Genomic DNA, 17,605 nt, shown 5'->3' with positions numbered 1-17,605 from the left:
GACCTGAGCTGAAGGCAGACACTTAACCGACTGAGCCATCCAGGCGTCCCTGAAGGCAGATGCTTAACTGACAGCCACCCAGGTGCCCCTGAATATAATTTTTCCATCCAAATTTTGAAATATATTTTTTCTAGGTTTAGAAATATTAGTTGATATTAAAGATCCATTCATGCATTTATTCTTTCAACAAAGATTTGTTGTGTTTGTTAAATAGTGGGATAAATAATATATGGCTTCTCCCTTCATATGGGAACAATCTGGGCCATGTAAGGAAATTATTTCAAAGTAGTATAATAAGTACAAAAATAGAGTCATGAAAAGGTATATTAGTGGCACAGATGATCAATCTGACTGTCCATCAGGGAAGACTTCACAGAGAAAGGTAACGTTGAGTTGGGTCTTCTAGTATAAATACAAATTTACTAGGTAGATAAGATTTGGGGAAAATTCGGGACATACAGAATGGCATGTGAAAAGGCATAAAGACATGAAACAGCATGCTACACAGCTTAAAATTGTACAATGTATTACTCTTTCAGATGAGGCTGGAGAGTAGATTTCATCTCTCTTGCACTCCCCTTCCTTAAGTAAGCTGGTCCATAGAACTGAGCCTCAATTATCAACCAGTGTTTCAAATGATCTTATTCTCCTTGTTTTCTTAAATCTCTCTTTAATGTTTTCGATCTCTGTCTCTGTGGCATGCATTTTGGTTAACTTCGTAAGTTCTATCTTCTAGCTCCCTAATTCTCTCTTTAGCTGTATTTATTCTACTGCTAACCCTGTCCTTTGAATTTTTAGTTTTAATTATTATAATTTTTATCTTTAGGAGATCTATTTGGTTTTATTCTAAAGCTGCTTTTCTTTAACTCACATTTTCAAGTTTCCCTACTGTTTCTTGAAACATATTAAATATATATTATTTTCTCATTTTGATAGTTCCAATATCTGAATTTCTTTAGAACTGATTGTTCTGTCAGTTTTCTTCCTGATAGCCTTTACTCATGGTGCATTTTTTCCTTGTATGTTTTGTTTGTTTATTTATTTTTACTTTTCTTGGGAATTTGTGGACATTCCGAACTAGGGTAGGAAAGTTTCCTCCAGAGATTTGAATTTGCTTTTACCTTGCACTAGAGTAACTGTCTTTCCAAAATCACTTTATGTCAAGTGATTATCTGAGGTTTTGCTGACCAGTGGGAAAGAGTAAATTTGGGCTTCAAATTCATATGAAGTAATGGCGTGTGGTTAAAAAATTATGAGGGAGATAGTTCCTCTCTCTGTTCCACACTAAGGATCAAGACTTTCACTTTCCTGGGTTAGGAGTAAGCAGGTCTCTATTAGGTCACTGTTTTACTATGGATGCAGTCCTTTGGGGATCCAGCTTTAGGGCTATTATCCTCTTAGACTGTCTTTTTTTTTTTTTAAAGATTTTATTTATTTATCAGAGAGAGAGAGAGGGAACACAAGCAGTGGAGAGGCAGAACGAGAGGGAGAAGCAGGCTCCCCGCTGAGCAAGGAGCCTGATATGGGACTCAATCCCAGGACCCTGGGATCATGACCTGAGCCAAAGGCAGACGCTTAACCCACTGAGCCACCCAGGCATCCCTTCTTAGACTGTCTTGGGCAAGTCATAAGTTTCTCTTCTGTCTCTTTGCTCCTTGACTAGAAAAAGTCATACTCAATTTCACAAAGTTTTATAATGCTGTTAAGACTGAACCTGGCCTCGGGGCTCTATTTACCTATACTAAATAAGTCCCTGCATGAGTATTCCTCTTTTTTCAGATAATGTATGCCTTCAAGAGGGTGGATTTTGTATGTTATTCAGCACTTTTTTTGGTTTTGTTTTTACTATAAGAGAAGGGAAATACAAATATGGAATGGGGGACCTGTAATGGTGGCTTGAAGTCAGTATCAATATGGACTCTTGATTTTACATGTGTGCATGTGCGTTTATGTGTGTGTGTGTTTATCCTACCTCTGTCCTTTGCAAGAGTCTAGAAGCAAGTATATCCAGGAACACATAGGATGCTTAGCACCCAGATTTTGGTTTCTAAATTCCATTCCTCACTAAAAGAACTAGGACTCCTTGAAAAAAAAAAAAGGCAAATTCCATGTCTGAGGATGTTAAGGACATTTGGAGCACTATTTGTGCCAGAAAGCAAGGAAGTTACTCAAATACTAATAGGGACCTGTGAAAAGGACATAGGAACCAGCCTGAAGAGCCTCCCACTGGCCAAATCTGGGAGAATTTGAGCCTCAGAAAAGAATAACAGTGGGAATGGAGAGTTCTCAGCAGACAACACGGAGCAGCTGGAGGAGTGAGGGCCCGTCCTGAAGGGGGAACCAGGAAAGCACACCACCACATCCACTACAATGCCAGATAATAAATGTGGAGAAATGATAGAATTTGAAAACTACAACTTCGCAAATTTCGATGTATTCATCTATCTAGGCAAAGATTATCAATGCCTGGACCATCAATGCTAAAAAGATTTGTTGAAAAGTTTTGGGGGAACAAAATATTCACATGGTTCTGAAATTTCTCCTCACTTTTTAATTATTTTAATTTAATTACTTTTTAATTATAAAGAAGGAAAAAGTACTTTTACAATGGAGAGACCTGACAGAGACCACTTTAGGAGATCAAACTTAATCTCACCAATAATGGGACAAACTGACCTTATGTGCCTCCTGGTGTGAAGTAATGTGAAGTCCACAGCTTCATCTGTCTTGAATTTTTGCCCACCATTCTAACCTTATCTTTTTTTTTTTTTTAAAGATTTTTTATTTATTTGAGAGAGAGAGAGAAAGAGCACGAGTGGGGGGAAGGGCAGAGGGGGGGAGAAGCAGGCTTGACACTGAGCAGGGAGCCAGACATGGGGTTCAATCCCAGGACTCCAGGATCATGACCTGAGCCGAAGACAGATGCTCAACTGACTGAGCCACCCAGGCACCCCGATTTTAACCTTATCTAATTATGAAGAAACAATCAAACAAACCGTATATTGGATATTCTACAAGACAACAGGCTTGGACTCATCAAAAATGCTGATATCGTTATGGACAAAAAAGATGGGAGGAATGCCTTAGATGAGGGTTTGACAAACTATAATTCATAGGTCACATCTTGACACACATTCACACCCGTTTGTTTACATATGGTCTATGGCTTCTTTTGTGTTATAAGAGCAGAGTTGAGTGGTTGAAACAGACACCTATCTGGCCCTTCACAAAAAAGCTTGCCAACTCCTGCCTTAGATTAGTGATGACTAGAAACATGACAATCAACCATAAGTATAAGGCTGAACCTTGATTGGATTCTGGATTTTTTAAAAGACCGTAAAAGAAAATCTGGGGAAAATTGGAGAAAATTTGAATATGAACTATATTGTTATATATTATATGTTAAATTATATTATTGGATTAATGTTAAATTTCTTGGGTGTGATAATGGTTCTGTGGTTATGTGGGAGGAGTCCTTCCTCTTTGAAGATATGTGCTGATACAATTAGGAGTTCAATATCAGGATGTCTGTAACTTATTCTTCAGCCAAAGAAAAATCTCTCTGTTTGTGTATGTCTATAAAGAAAGGCCAGACAAATGTAGCAGATTGTTAAAATTGGTGAATCCAGATAAAGGCTGGTGTTTGTTAAAATAACTTGTTTGACTTTTTAGCTTTGAACTTTTTCAAAGTAAAAGTTGGAGAAAAAAGCGAAAGAAAACTTTCTTAATCTTAATTCTTAATCGGGTTAAATATTCCAGAAGTCATTTTTCAGGCTGCTTAAAATGATTCATTTAATTTTCTCAGAATGTAAAGATGAAAAAATTTGAAGTGAATATCCCCAGAATCCCTCTGACATTCTCTTCCTATTCCCATAGATAGAATGATGATTTCTGTCCGAGAGGAGGAGAACTGGGTGCTTTCAGCCTGGGGGAGGCCCAGGCAACATGAATCAGCAGGCTGAAAGAGAAGGCCACCATGACTTAAAAACATCTAGTTACACAGCAGTAACTAGAGAGAGCAGGTAGCCTCTCCTTTCAGTTCCTGATGTTTGGTTTTGAACTTTAAGGAATGGAAATTTCCAAGTTAAAAACAGCTTCATGGAAAAAAGTGTGACTGAGTAGTAACATGGTCCTGTGTTCAAATCCCAGCTTCTGCTAGCAGGGCATGTCTAATAAAGATGACCATCAGCACCGTAGCGAGTACTCAGGGGATGCTAGCTATGTGCCAGGCACGGGTCTGAGAACTTCACAAATATTCATTCAATTCTTATAGCAGTATGAGGGGAGCTATTACTGTCATTCTCATTTTACGGAGGAAGAAACTGAGCCCCAAACTGTTAAAAGCTGGCCCAAAGTCTCCCAACTGGTGGATGAAAGAGCTAGGATTTGCACCAGGCTGTGTCCCTCTGGAGCTCCCACTTGTCACCGTGCCACCATACAATCTTTCAGATATGGTTGTTCGGGAGAAGAATCATGGTAAAAGTCAACTGGCTGGTTTGAGGAGGGCCAGTGCATGCGCATGACCATTAATGCTCTCAGATAAAGCCCGCACTAGATTCACCATAGAGGTCATCCTATGACTGGGCCATTCCAGATGAGGTCTCTGCAAGGATAGTTTTGAAGGGAACCAACTCCAGTCCACAAAATGGGAGATCTTTTATATGGAATGAAGTAAAAGTCCATCAAATTCAGTTCTGGGTGGTAGGTGGGTCAGCTAGCAAGTTCTAGAAAGTCAGCCTTTCCACGGGGGATATGTGCCTGAATGTCCTCCTTGTGGAAATCTGGATGCTTACTCCTCTTTGCTGCACACTCCTTCCCCCTCCACTGATAATGGAAGAGAGCACCCAGAGTGGATTTCCCGTCAGCTTAGCCAGAGAGGCTCCCTCATGGGGGCTGGGGCAGGAACCAGTCACAGATATTCTCTGGGAATGAGAGAATGAGCTCCAGGAAAGATCATGCACTTGACCTTGTCAACTTGAAGCTGTACCCCAAACTTCCCTATTAGCCTCATGTAGGTGTACGATGGTGTGACTGACTTGGAGGGACTGAGTTCTCAGATTTTGGGGGCTGCCCTGTGGTTGGGTAACAATCAGGCCAGGGGCTGTGGAGGCTGCAGACACCCTCGGCATAGCGACCTAGCTCAGTGCCTCTGTGCGGCACATACACACCAAAGAGAGTTCCTTTCTGTGAGTTGGTTTATCCTGGGATGCTGACATTTCCCTGGATGACATGACGCTACCCTTTTGGGTGTGCGTAATTTCCAGACTACCCCACCCTGGCCAGGTGCCTGGAATTGGAAACACAAGGGAGGGAATCAGCTCATCCTGCAGAGTGCCTCGTGGCACCTCTCCTGTCCTGTCAAGCACAGAGGTGCCCCCGCTGGAGTAGCCTCTCTCAGTCCTCACTTCCTAGGGTCTTGGGTTCATTTCCAGATAAGTCGTGGCTTCTTCTGTCCATTTTTAGAAGGACGCTATTTAGATTGCACACAGAGCTGTGAAAGCAAAAACAGGATTTCTAATACTGGGGATTGAAGAAGACTTTTGCAACTCACACCCCAAAGGAGAAGTATGGGCTTCCTCAGCTTCCCCTTGACAATGGAGATGAATGTCATTACACTGGTGACCAAGAGACAGTGGGCAGTAAAATAGATTTGCATCATGCTGGGAGGAGAGTGAGGGCACCAAAAGTTCCCAGCTTCCCTCTGTCCTCAGCAGAGGCGCTGACCAGTGGAGGCTGGGTGCTGGGGGGGCCGGGCTTCCCTGAGGGATATCAGCCAGCAGAGAGACCCAGGAGCACATCCTGCAAGCAGGAAGTGTGGCCTCGGCTCTGGAGGCAGCCTCCAACTTGGACCACACTGCGCTCAAGTCCTACATGGGCAGGAGGAGGCATGTGGGGCAGTCCGTGCAAACCTTCCCTCCTCACACTAGGCCCTTCCAAGCCCTTCCCACCATTTCTCACCCACTGCCCCTCTGTGGCCTGCCTTTCTGGCTGGGGATTGTGGCTGGAGGGCACGTCTGGGAAGGGACTTTAAAGAGAAAGAGAGAGAAGGAAGAAGAGAAGGGGGAAAGAATAAAAACAGGGGGGCCACTGAAGTCAAAGGAGCAGGGAGAGTGGGGAGAAGGAAAGCGGGCCCAGAGGGCTGGAAGTTGGAGACATTTCTGCAGACCTGACCCAGCTCCACACCAAGCACTCCGACCAGAACTAAGCAAATGCTTACATTCTCATGACAGCAGTGGTGTGAGAAGGCACCTGCAGAGCTCCCTCAGACCTCTGGCTGTGGGGGTGTAATGGGCCACTGTGCCCCGAGGTGGCACCCCACACCAGGACTGGTCCATCTCCAGGAGACACGGGACTCCTCTGGCAGTGACTTTGGCTCCATGACACCCCAGTGGCCTTGCCCCAACTGTCCTCCCTCTATCCAGCAGGGGACACACCTACCTGATGGTCTGAAGGCTGTCCTAGCTCTCCATGCTTCCCAACTTCCCCGCAGGTCCTCCTGTGTGTCTCGTCCCTTCCCAGCCCAGCTCTTCCTCTCCGAGGACCAGAAGTAGCAGAAACCCTAACACTAGGTACTAGTGTTATGTTTACTTGACATTTGGGAAAACCAGGGCACAGAGAGCTACAGTGAATTACCTCGAGTTTTGCAGCCGGTATGTGGCCACGCTGAGACTTGAACCCTCCTGCGTACCCACCATCCGCTCTCAATACCCTTTCACACATGGGGTGACAGAGTCTGAGGTAAGGTCAGAGGTGAACCCGCTGTCACGTGGCTATTGTGGCCCAGATGCCCCAGGGTACATATTAACCCAGGGAACACCAACCCTCAGTGGTTTGGGGCCCTGAGCTCCTCCTGGGTGGGGATGACATCTCCCTATGCCTTTCCGGAGTCACAGGGGCAGCTCACAGGTGTCAGGGACAAGTCTATGCTCTCGGATGGCATCCCCCATGTTTTGCCAGACATCAGCCGTCTCCTGCCTGGTGTCCATGGCTCCTGCGAAGCTGTGTGCCATGTACCTTGGATGCTCTGAGCGGCTGCAGGCTTGCTGGCTTCCATGTGCATCTGGGGAAATGGTCTTGCTCCTCAAATGGTCTGGCAAGGTCCCAGGAAGGGCTGGGGCCACATGCTTCCTGCTTCTCCTTCTCCTTTTGCATCACCAGGCCCAAGTAGCTCTGCACGGGAGCAGCTCCCCGAGCTACATGCCAGCACCCCCAAAAAGGCTGCATCCTGCTTACCAGGGAGCAGCGCATGTCTGGGTTCTGGGAGGGCTCGGACAGCACATCCTGCCTCAGCTGAGCTTCAAACTTGCATCTGCCTTGGTGTATGAAAGCCCTGCTCTTCTCTGAATCAGTGGTGGAAAGACCTGGAAGACGGGGAAGTAACAGCAGCTAGGATACAAAATGATGGGTGGATAGGGGGACGGCAATGCTCTGAAACAGGGAGATAGAAAAAGACAAGAGGGAGGGTGCATCTCCGAAGATGTCAGGCCCCCACCAGGAGCAGGTCCTTTGGAGGGCAGCAGGCCCGGAGGATGTTTGCTTGGCTTGTCTGGACTGTGAGGGCGGCTGGGTGGGTTTGCCCACATGTCAACAGGACCTTCTGAGCCCCCAGGATCACTGCTCTTTCAACCATCGCTGACCTTCTCAGCTGGCTTGAGGCTCCTCTTAGTGGTCCCCTGGGTTCTCATGGGGATGCTTTCTTCTTCTGCCAACAGAAAATCCACACTTCCAGGTTATAAAGCCACTGCTGCTGTTCTGTACCAACTTGCCCCTTTTGCTGGCCCGAGGAAGGGGGTGTGTGTGTGTGTGTGTGTGTGTGTGTGTGTGTGCGCACGCATGTGTGGCGTACTCAGGGCTCGGCCTCTGCCCCACTCACTCCTGGCTGCAGAGCCCCCAGGACAGGAAGAGTGCCAGCCTCACAATGTGACGGCGGGGTGATGATCCCCAGTCAGTGCTGGTGGGCCTTTTGAAGAGCTGACACAGAGAAAATGGCACCCTGCAAAGGCGAGCCCCAGGTCCTCTCTGTGGGGTGGCCTCGGACTGGAGTGGCCTGGGCAGGAGCAGCCGGGAGGTCCAGCCTGGGCTGTGGGAAGCTGGAGGAGGAGATCACACCTTGCAGGAGGTCGGTGGGCAGCGCTGGGGAGGCTGAGGCCAGCCTGGCGGGCATCGGGTAGAGGAGGGTGCTGTGAGTGACAGCAGGGAGGGTCCCGGGGTGTGGGACAGTGGTGAGCAGGCCACTCTGAGGGCTGGCTGTGGAGGCGGGAGTTGGAGGACCCGAGGGGCCCCTTCAACCCCCAGTGTCCAGTGATTCTGGTCGCTCCTCCCGTTCTGCGAGACCACACTTAGCAAGTCAGCCGCTTCCTCACCAGGCTGAAAAATTGCCCGCCTCACTGGTTTCTAAGCCCGCCACCACAGTACCCACATTACCTAACTCCTCCGCACACCGCCTTCTTCCTCTGACCTTGGACGGCCCGGAGGCTCGGCCACCCCAGGAGCACACTGTCCGTCGTTTCTCTCATTCCCTCTCTCCAGATACATGCATATCTACCCCATTTGGAATGTGTGCCAGGCCCTACAGGGCAGGAAAAGTCAGGGGGTTTTCACCTAATATTTTTCTGATTACTTTTCTAACACCTAAATTCCGTAAGCAATGGGAAAGAGGGAAGTTTCCTCTTTTCTTTCCTTCTAGACTCTAAGAAGTTTCCTTGAGCAGGAGGAGGGCGCTGGGAATGTATGGACGTTGGTCCTGGCAGAAGCCTGGACATGCTGCAGGGCCCTCAATCATCCGTGAGGCCCTGGGGGCAAAGGGGTTTGTGCCCTGCTTCCTGGGCTGAGCCCTGGAAGGGAGCAGTCCCCCAGACAGGGAATAGATCTAGGCAGACGGGGCCATCACCAGCATACCCTGTGCTGGGTTGTGGCCTAGAAGCAGCGCAGTGAATTCTGGGCCCACGGGTGGCACAGACAAGTGAGGACAGAAGCTGGACCGGAGGACCAAGGCAGACTGGAAGGGGAGCCAGTCCACTTGCTTGGCTCCGTGGCTGGCATGTAGAGGGGACGGTGGCTGTCTGGTGGGCACGTGCATGGAGAGGGGGGATGAAGGGAAGGGTAGCTACCAGGTAGAATTGCATGGAGCTGCAAGCAGCAGAAAATCCAACGCCTCGTGGTGTGAACATCGGGAGGTTCTGTGACTTCTGCACTTAGGGCAGCCCAAGTGCATACAGCACTGTCACCGTGTCACCCGGCCACCGGCACCTCACCCCTTCCTTCTTTATCTTCCTTTTACTCTGAAAAAGAAGGAGCAAGTTGTGGTTTTTGATTTAGGAAATAAATTTAGTCCATGCAAATGATCCACCCTTAAAAAATGAGTCATAATTATAGAAGTGCATTCTTCTTTAGTTATATTCAAATACAGCTCACAAATATCAGTGTGCTAACTAACTATAGCTACTCCTGTAACTTCAAGTTGCCTCCTCCTCAGCCAAACGGCAGCATTTTACCAGTGGAAACTTAGTCACTATTTCCCCCCTCTGCCCACCCCACCCAGCTTTATTACTGAGATATAATTTACATATAACATTGTATACATTTAGGATGTACATCCTGGGGACGTCTGGGTGGCTCAGTGAGTTAAGCATCTGCCTTCAGCTCAGGTCATGATCTCAGGGTCTTGGGATCGAGTCCTGCATCGGGCTCCTTGCTCAGCTGAGAGTCTGTTTCTCCCTCTCCCTCTGCCACGCCCTCCTCTCTGCTCTCTCTCAAATAAATAAATAAAATCTTTATATTGAAAAAAAAGGATATACAGCCTGATGATTTGACATACATATATATTGCAAATGGATTACCACAATAAGTTTAATTAACACATCCATTACAGCACATAATTATCTTTCTTCATGTTTGGTGAGAAACATTTAAGATCTCTTCTCTTGACAAAGTCCAAGTGTTGTTAACTATGGTCACCACGCTGCAATTAGATCCTCAGAACTTATCAGTTTTATGGGTAGAAGTTTGTACTCTTTCACTAACGTCTCTCTATCCTCCCCCCCGCCCCCCACCTCCCACCAGCCACCAGCCCCTGACAATCCCCATTCTACTCTCTGTTTCTATGAGTTTGGCTTTTTTAGACTTCACATGTAAGTGAGATCATACAATTTTGGTCTTTGTCTGATTTATTTGATTAAACATAATGACCTCAAGTTTTATTCATATTGTCTCAAATGTCAGGATTTCCTTCTTTTTTATGGTTGAATAACATTCCATTGAATATATACATCACGTCTTTTTTTATGCATTCATCCATGAGTGGACACCTAGGTTGTTTCCATATCTTGGCTATTGTGAGTAATGTTGCAGTGAACACGAAGGTGCAGATATCTGTTTAAGATAGCGATTTTATTTCCTTCAGGTAAATACTCAGAAGTGAGATTGCTGGGTCATACGGTAGTTATTTTTAAAATTTTTTTGTGGAACCTCCATACTGTTTTCTGCAGTGGCTGCATCAGTCTTTTATTTTTGATACTAGATGTTCAAACAGGTGTGATGTGGCATCTCACAGTGGTTTTGATTTGCATTTCCGCAATGATGAGTGATGTTGAACACCCTTTCACATATCTGTTGGTCGCCTGTATGTCTTCTTTGGAGAAAAATCTATTCATGTCCTTTGCCCATTTTTTGATTGGATAATCACTATTTTTTTTTGCTGTATTAATTTTACCCCTGTAAATAAATAGCAGCTGTTGAATGTACCCAGCATATATCAGTAAACACAGAAGTCATATACCTCCAAGGGCCCACTCATGCTAACTGCAGAGCAGAATAATACCTCTTGCATTTCACTCTTCATATTCTGGTAAGCAAAACTGTGTTCATGAAAATGCATGTAAAACTTCGGGTCCTACCTGAGACCCGTGGTGGGCCCAAACCTGCATATGCAGCCCCGGCACTTCAGGATATCACCAAAGGTTACTCAGGATACCTGTGTACACGAGGTCTTGTGCTACACATTCTCACCCCCACTCTGCTCCTGAAGAGGGAAGAGAAGCCCATGGGAAGGGTCCTAAACACTGGAAATGAGGCCAGGAGGACTTGAGGTAAGGGCAGCTAGACTGTGCCTTCTGGGGCAGCAGAGGAAACATGATGTGAACGTGTGTTAGCCCCTGCCTTGGGCTAGACACTGTGGCAGCTGCTTGCACAGCGCTCTCTCATTTTCTCCTCTGACTATAGGCATCAAGACCCCATTGTTCTGATGAGTAAACTAAGACCCAAGGCAGTTAAATAATTTCCAAAGACCAACACTGCCAGAGCAGGGATGCTTAACCTTCAAGTCTGGGCTCATCAGGAGGGGTGAGGGTAGATCTTCATGGACAAGACAATAACAAGATGGCCCTGGGCTCCTTCTGGTCTCACTGAAGGCTCTGTGGAGCAGAGGCGCTGGACCCAGGGGCTGGCACATCTGTAATACTTGGAAAGAGGAGGAAGTCTGTGTGGCAGGCGTTCCCTTAGCCTGGGAGTGGCCAAAGGTTATCAGGGTGAGTGAAATAGAACTTCCTGAGAGACTAAGATTGATTACCTGGGCTCCTTATATCTCCTAGGGTTGCTCTGACAGTATATTTAGGGTCTGCACACAGTGCTTTCATTGTCCTCTGTGGCCAGTAAAGGTACAGGAGATTTCAGGCATAGTCTCAGTTCTTCACTGTTGCAATTGCACTATCCCTAGACTGAGCATTTTCAAAAATCCTTCCTTCTGTAAGGTTCTGCTGCCATTTTACTGGTTCATGCCTCTTCAAGTAAAATACCTGGATGCCTTAAGGTGACAAACCGAGGGTGATAAATACTCCAAAGAACTGGCATCAGCATCCCGTGCCCATTATTCCCCAGTCTGTGTACCTGCCCATGCTTTGAGTAACAATGAATTAATGCAGTGTGATTTCTGCTACCTCTGATTAACTTACATCCATGACTGCAATAACCAGGTTGTAGCTAAAAGTCATTTTCTTGACTTTCAGGTTTGAACAGCATCTGGCTAGCAGCCTCTGGGGCAGCCCCTTGCAATATTTCATTAAAATGCTAATGCACCCATAGGACAACCTGAAAATGCCAAGTAACACCACAGACTAAGACTAAACACAACCTTGACAGAATAGGGGAGCGATCTGCATTAACTACAAGGCAGGGTCATTTGAAAAGAGAAACCACTGTGACTTTTGCCTTATGAAACAGAAAAATAGTAAATGATATCAGGAAACAATATTTGTAACATGTATGAAAGACAAAAGATTCCATTTCCTCTATAACAAGCTCTTAAAAATCAATTTTATGGACAGGCATGCAGAAGAACGAAACTGGATCACTTTCTTATACCATACACAAAAATAAACTCAAAATGGATGAAAGACCTAAATGTGAGACAGGAATCCATCGAAATCCTAGAGGAGAACACAAGCAGCAACTGTCTGACCTCGGCCACAGCAGCTTCTTGCTAGACCCGTCTCCAAAGGCAAGGGAAACAAAAGCAAAAATGAACATTGGAACTTCATCAGGATAAAAAGCTTTTGCACAGCAAAGGAAAACAATCAACAAAACGAAAAGGCAACCTATGGGATGGGAGAAGATATTTGCAAATGACATATCAGATAAAAGGCTAGTATCCAAAATCTATAAAGAACTTATCAAACTCAACACCGAAAGAACAAATAATCCAACCAAGAAATGGGCAGAAGACATGAACAGACATTTCTCTGAAGAAGACATACAATGGCCAACAGATACATGAAAAAATGCTCAACATCAGTTGGCATCAGGGAAATACAAATCAAAACCACAATGAAATACCAACTCATACCCATCAGAATGGCTGAAACGAACAACACAGGAAACAACAGATGTTGGTGCGGATGCAGAGAAAGGGGAACCCTCTTACACTGTTGGTGGGAAAGCACACTGGTGCAGCCACTCTGGAAATCAGTATGGAGTTTCCTCAAAAAGTTAAAAATAGAACTACCCTACAACCTAGCAATTGCACTACTAGGTATTTATCCAAAGGATACAAAAATGGTGATTCAAAGGGGCACTTGCACCCTAATGTTTATAGCAGCAATAGCCAAACTATGGAAAGAGCCCAGATGTCCATCGACAGATGATGGATAAAAAAGATGTGGTATATATATACTCAATGGAATATTACTCAGTGATCGAAAAGAATGAAATTTTGTCATTTGCAATGACATGGAAGGAACTAGAGGGTATTGTGCTAAGTGAAATAAATCAGTCAGGGAAAGAGATTTCACTCATTTGTGGAATTTAAGAAACAAAACAGATGAACATTGGGGAAGGGAAGGAAAAATAAAGTAAGATAAAAACAGAGAGGGAGGTAAACCATAAGAGGATTCTTAATCATAGGAAATAAACTGAGGGTTGCTGGAGGGGAGGTGGGTGGGGGGACAGGGTAACTGGTGATGGGCATTAAGGAGGACACTTGAAGTAATGAGCACTGGGTGTTATATGCAACTGATGAATCACTGAACTCTACCCCTGAAACTAATAATATACTATATGTTAACTAAATTGAATTTAAATTTTAAAAAATTAAAAAAATCAATTTTAAAATGTCAAGCATACTAATAAACATGTGCAAAATCCACCAAGAGGCAAGTCACACAAAAATAGAAATTAATTCCCTCAGTAAATGTTTGTTGAGTTCCTACTATGTGTCAGGCATCTGGTCCTTCCATGCTAATGTGGAAGATAAATCAGAAATAGGCAAATATCTAATATAATGTCAGGTAGAGATAAAGGTAAGAAAACAAATAAAGGCAGGAATAGGGATAGAGAGTGAGGGTGGTGGTGGGGTCTAGGTTTTAGAAGGGGAGATTTGTGAAGGCCTATCTGCAGAGGTGACACTGAAGCAGAGACTGAGTGAAGCTAGGTGGTGAGCCATGCACAGATCTGGTAAAAGAGACTCCACCCTGCTCCCCAAAAAAGAAGTTTCCAGTAGAGAAAGGGGCAAGTATAAATGGCCTGTGGTAGAGAAGAGCTCAGCTTTTTTCAGGAAGAGCTCAGGGGCCTGAGTGACTAAACAGAGTGTGGGAGGAAAGTCTTGGGATGTGAGACTGCAAAGGAGATGCTTATTGTCTATCCAAGGGAAATGGTTAGGAAACTGAATAGACATGCCTGAACTTCAGAGAATTTGGGGCTGCAGAAAATTGTTTGGATGTTGTCAGTGCAGAGAGATGGTGTTTACTGATTTGCAACTGGCTGAGCTCTCCAGGGGAGTGAGTATAGGTAGAAGAGATCTGGGGATGTAGCTTAGAGGTCAGGGAGGCAGAAAGGAGCCAGAGAAGACGCCTGGGAGGGCGGCCGGTGAGGGTGTCAGCGAAGCAGGAGGGAGACTGTTATCTCCAGGGCCAAAAGGAAAAGGTGCTTCAAGAAGAAGAGAGAGATGAGCTTTGTCAAATTCTGCTGATGTGTGGTGAGGTGGGCCTGATCGTGGACCCTCTGACCCAGCCACGTGGAGAACATCTGTGACTTTGCTAAGGGTGTCTGGGGGAGTGGTGAAGAGGAAGAGCAAGAGAGGATGGGGGCCAAGGGACTAGAGATGCCTCTTGGGTGTCTCCAAATGGAGAAGAGACAAGAGCAAGAATGGTGGGAGGTATGGAGTCCAGAGGAGGGTCTAAAAATGAGAGGCACTGTGGTGTGCTCATGTGCTAACTGGGAATCCTCCAGCAGAGAGGGATACAATCCTTGGGGAGGTAAGATGGGGGTGAATATAGTGCATAAGTGGAGGGTTTGGCTTTAGACAAGAGCAAAGAAAATCCTTCTATAGAACCCGGAGAGGAGGAGGAGCAAGTGGGCACAGCTGCAGGTTGGTGGGAGATGTGAGTTGGAGAGCCTGTAGAAATTCTTTTCCAGTTTCTTCTATTTCTCAGTGAAATAAGGTGCCTAGAAATGGACACTTATCCCTTGTCAATAAAAGTGTATCTTAGTCTTTTGGCATTGGGCTTCCCAACTTAGCTGCTGGGCATCCTCTTGTCCCCAAACAGGGAAACCTGGATACGCCAGGGCTACCAGGTAGCCCTGGATTCTCGGAGTCGGCACAGATGGGAGTTCCCTGGCTCATTGGAGCATCGCACCTGCTAGCAGAAGCCCAAGATGAAGGGTGTCCATAAGCCATTGTGGTTTGGATTTCTAATAAATTCACTCCCATGTAAGGTATAAACAATCTGTGAAATGCATTCTGAAGAGAATTTACTAGAGATTTAAATAAAGTTGCCTGTGCTTCGGTTTTTCCTTTCTTTCATTTTGCAGGTAACAAGCTCCCCATGACACTGAGACGGCCATATCCAAGTATATCCAAAAGGATGGTGGGTGCATTGAAAGTAGACTTCCCTGCAACCAAATGTGCTAAATCTTGAACAAATTTTCTCTTCTGTTGCCTTTTTCAGATTATTTGTGTTTTGTACAGTAGTGAATTTTTTACACCTTCAAATTGCACAAGGACTCTCTGAGTGCCCTGTTCATCCTTACTTCTCCCTCTAAGACACTCCCACCCTCACCCCCAGAGCAAATGTTGCCATTTCCTTCTCTTCCTTGATTTTGTTAGAGGTTTTTTCCCCCTAAATTTTTATTGTGGTAAAATATACATTAAATTTACTATCTTACCCATTTTTAAGCATACAATTCAGTGGTATTAAGTACGTTCAATGCTGTGCAACCATCACCACCATCCATTTCCAGAACTCTTTCATCCTGCAAAACTGAAACTCTAATACTGTGATACAATAATTCCCCACTCTCCCTTCCCCAGATTTTTTTATGACTCAGGTGGCCTCTTCTGTGTCTCCATAACCCAAGCACTAAGCAGTATCTTAAAACAACTACTTTTGTGATGATATTATTCACTTAAAAAAAATCCCCCATCTCTTTTTTCTTCTCTCTCTCCTAGATCGCAGCCTTACTACTTTCTCTGAGGAATGGAAGTCTTTCTCTTTCTCTGGCTCTTGAAGTCAGTAGCTGGTATTTTATAAAATAACAAAAGTCTAGAATGAAGAGGGGGAAATTGGAAGGGGAGACGAACCATGAGAGACGATGGACTCTGAAAAACAAACTGAGGGTTCTAGAGGGGAGGGGGGTGGGAGGATGGGTTAGCCTGGTGATGGGTATTAAAGAGGGCACACTCTGCATGGGGCACTGGGTGTTATACACAAACAATGAATCATGGAACGAACGCTACATCAAAAACTAATGATGTAATGTATGGTGATTAACATAACAATAAAAATTTTAAAAAAATAAACAAGATATGGGAAAAAAATAACAAAAGTCTATAATGTCCAGATCCCAAAGCTTGGGAAGGTGGGGCTGGTATGTGTGTGCTAGAGTCAGGGAGTGGGGTTCTTAGAGCATTAACTATACGGTGTCATTGTTCTGAAAAGTAATTTTGCAGTAGCTAGCAAAAGACACACAGATGCTTCAGTCCGTTGATCCAGTAATTCCTCTTAGACAATCAAAGAGATGCACAAAGATTTATGTTCAGCACATAATAATGAAAACCGGGTGTTGCCTCTATGTCCATTGGTAGGGGCTAGGTAAAGTCTATACGCAATCATTAAAAACCATGTTTGAGTTTGATACATGGGGAAATGTTTATGCTATAATGTTAAATGAAAAATATAAGATTATATATATATGTTATGATCTCAAATCTTTTCTTAAATTTGTATCTGCAGAGAATAACATGGTAGAGAACCACCTCAGTGTTAAACAATTCTCAGGGAGATGGAATATTGTGTAATTTTAACTTTTTATACATTTATTTATTTTTTGTATTTCCTAGGACTGTACGCCTCTTTTATATCCAGAAAAAGACATAAAGAATATAAAACAAACACACTGAAAATGGAACAATCTTACCTAGTACCCAAAGAAATGCAAATTAAAATTTATTTTTGTTTCTACGAACTAAAGAAATGAGGAAATATGGAGTAAAAGAGTAATTTTCCTGCTGAGCACGTTTTGTGGTTTTTTAGAGCTGTCTAGGGCGTGTCTGTGGAGGAACAGTGGCTGTTGCCTAACAACATGTCTTATTCAACAGAAATGGAGACATAGAGCCTGTATCCTTGAGAAAACGAGTTGGCCCTCCTATGGATGGAGGGTGTCTTGAAGAGAAACCAGATATTTCTAAATTTGCTAAGAACTACATTTGTCACTTGCTCTCAGATAATACTACTTTGGGGTAGCCCACCATGGGGTTGCCAACTTAGCTATATTTACAAGTCATGTTGAAACTGAAGTGGTCCCCATGGACCCGGGGAATGGGTGTGGATGGAGAAGAAAATTAACTTCTGAGTTGGGGCAGACTACCCTAATTTTGAGGGCACTAATAAGGCATCAACTCAGGGGCAGGTGGTACGCAAGGTGGACCTCTCAGTCAAGTTGCCATGTTCCCACATATAGTTGGCAGCCTTGTGGGGCCAGAGGTCAATTCTCTCCTTGGGTGCTCAGGGATAGACTCACAGAGAGAGAGACAATGGAAAGCCCACCAGACCTTATGTACACTTCAGATGCAGTAGATTTTGGGGTAGTAGCTCTTCCCACCAATCCGAAGAGTGTA

The sequence above is a fragment of the Mirounga angustirostris genome, unplaced genomic scaffold, assembly GCF_029215605.1.
Source record: "Mirounga angustirostris isolate CCGP_5_RB_7025 unplaced genomic scaffold, mMirAng1.0.hap1 SCAF_1, whole genome shotgun sequence".
Taxonomy (NCBI): Eukaryota; Metazoa; Chordata; class Mammalia; order Carnivora; family Phocidae; genus Mirounga; species Mirounga angustirostris.
The sequence above is the reverse complement of the archived record's forward strand: the minus strand, read 5'-3'. Positions refer to the sequence as shown.